A 2,335-nucleotide genomic window follows, 5' to 3' on the forward strand; every position below is an offset into this window, starting at 1 on the left:
TCTAGAAATTTTTATCAACGATTTTTCCAAATTCTGCTTTTGAAAAATTTCCCAACGGAAAAGCAAACTTTTTCAAATCAAATTTTGCTTCAGTAGAAAGAAAATATTTGGGTCCGTACTTGTTGAAAACTGCTCTAAAATCCCGATATTCCAAGATTTTCTAGGAATTTTTGAAAGTAAATTGCAAGAGCACTCAAAGCCTGAAAACCCGATTTAAAGAAAATCATCCGGACTAAATCAAAATTTTGTCTCTGTTTTTACGAAATTTTCTAGCAATTTTCACCAACAACCAGAAACATCAAGTGTTTTTGCCAAACCATTCTTTTGAAAAATTCCTCAACGAAAACTTTTTTTCGAATTTTTTTTTCAAATCCACTTTTTTCTTCAACCGAGAAAATATTTGTGCGCGCAGTTGCGGAAAATTGCTCTAAAATCCCAAGATTCCAGGATTTTCTAGGAATTCTTGAACTTTCATAGCAAAAGCACTCGATGCTTGCAAACCGGATTTAAATTCAATCAAACGGAGTCAAAGTTTGCTTTCACTTGTTTTTGGCTCTTTTTTCTAGAAACTGTTTCTTTAACGTTTAAAAACACGTTTTTTTCAGAAAATCATCTAGAAAAAACCAAAGTTTGCACTCATTTGCTTTTGCCTTTATAAAGTAGACCACAGTCTGAGCTTTCAATTCTTGAATTCCCTATATTCTAGGAAATTTATTAAAATTTCTAGAAATTGCTCTTCTGTTTTTGAAAAATTCCCCAACGGAAAAGCAATCTTTTTCAAATCCACTTTTCGCTTCAGTAGAAAGAAAATGTTTGTGTCCGTACTTGTTGAAAATTTCTCTAAAATCCCGAGATTCAAGGATTTTCTAGGAATTTTTGAAAGTAAATTGCAAGAGCACTTAAAGCGTGAAAACCCGATTTAAAAAAATTCATCCAGACTAAACCAGATATTTTTCCATGCGTTTTAGGAAATTTTCTGGCAATTTTCACTAACAACCAGAAACATCAAGTGTTTTTGCCAAACCGTACTTTTGAAAAATTCCTCAACGAAAACTTTCTTCAAAATTTTTTTTCAAATCCCCTTTTTTCTTCAACCGAGAAAATACTTGTGCGCGCAGTTGCGGAAAATTGCTCTAAAATCCCCAAATTCCAGGATTTTCCAGGAATTTTTGAACTTGAGTTGCAAGATAATAATACTCAATAAAATCCCCAACTTTCTAGAACATTGAGGGATTTTTCTAGTAGCTTTCACACAACCGCAAGTGGTTTTGCCAACCTTTAAAGAATTATTAGGCTTCAATTTAAAACGCTGCAGCGCATATCCAGAGTTTTGGGCATCCAGGCCCAACCCTTTGCCCAAAAAAAACGAAACTTATCGTCACTCATGAGGCCACCAAAACAGGAAATAATGCCAGTAAACGACCCATTCACCAGCCCATAAATGGCCGCATTTATGGCCAATAAACAGGCTTTCAAGCAGAGAAAAACCATCTATGCATGGCCTTGACCCAACTGAGTTTTTTCGCGCAAAACTGCCCAACTTACCGTCAGGAAAATATTAAAAATAAACAGCACAGTTTTCATCATCTGCACCCCGACACCCATTTTGGTAAAACTCCTGGAAAACTCACAGAAAAAAATTCAAAAAGCGCGCACTTAACCGTCGTATCGATAAACTTCTTGGACGCACCGCAAGCCTGATCTGAAGCTTATGGACTTTAACACTGCGCGGGCTGGTTGAAAGGTAGTAGGAGTCAGTGTGTTTTGTTTAAAGGTTTTTTCTCGTGATTAATCGAGGTTTGAATGGGAAATTGACCAGGGAGTTGGGTGGGAACGATGAGTAAAAACACGTACGCGTCAGGTTCTTGTGTTTGGTCACTCATTTAGGCTCGTTACTGCATGTTAAATTGATTTTTTCTATCAAGCATGAATCAGTGATTGACCGCAATATTCGTGATTAAGCTGCAGGTGTTGATGGCATTTGTGACGTGCCAATTGAGTCCGAATTAGATGGCAGTGAGGTTCTTTTGAGGCTTCCTCACTGACTCAAGCCAACATCAGCGAGGAGCTTTTTGTTCAATGTTGGCCTCAATTTCCCAATTCCTGCAAAAAGGAGGCTTCTGCGGAGATGGTTTTATGCACATTTTGTGGAGGCAAGCGTCCTCTATGACACCTCCCAGTTTTGAGTTTGGTGGGATTTTCGGTTTTGAGTAGGCGAACCTTTCCATCCACGTTGCCAGTAGCAGGAAAATTGCCCGAATTTTGATACCTCGCTTTCAACAGCTTCAACAACAAGCAGTCCGGGGTTAAAGATTTAGGATGTTTTGGCACACGT

At 37.8% G+C, this 2,335-nt stretch overlaps 1 protein-coding gene across 1 annotated transcript in view; it reads right to left on the reverse strand.

The window, feature by feature from the left end:
* Positions 1–1,787, reverse strand: part of LOC109545102 (23 kDa integral membrane protein) — a gene marked incomplete in the record, with an annotated part of 25,130 nt that extends 23,343 nt beyond the window's left edge. The window contains 1 exon segment of the mRNA XM_048662871.1: positions 1,657–1,787.
* Positions 1,788–2,335: the final 548 nt, after the last annotated feature.

This window comes from Dendroctonus ponderosae, unplaced genomic scaffold (assembly GCF_020466585.1).
Source record: "Dendroctonus ponderosae isolate FM_Combo_2020 unplaced genomic scaffold, Dpon_F_20191213v2 Dpon_F_20191213_12, whole genome shotgun sequence".
NCBI lineage: Eukaryota > Metazoa > Arthropoda > Insecta > Coleoptera > Curculionidae > Dendroctonus > Dendroctonus ponderosae.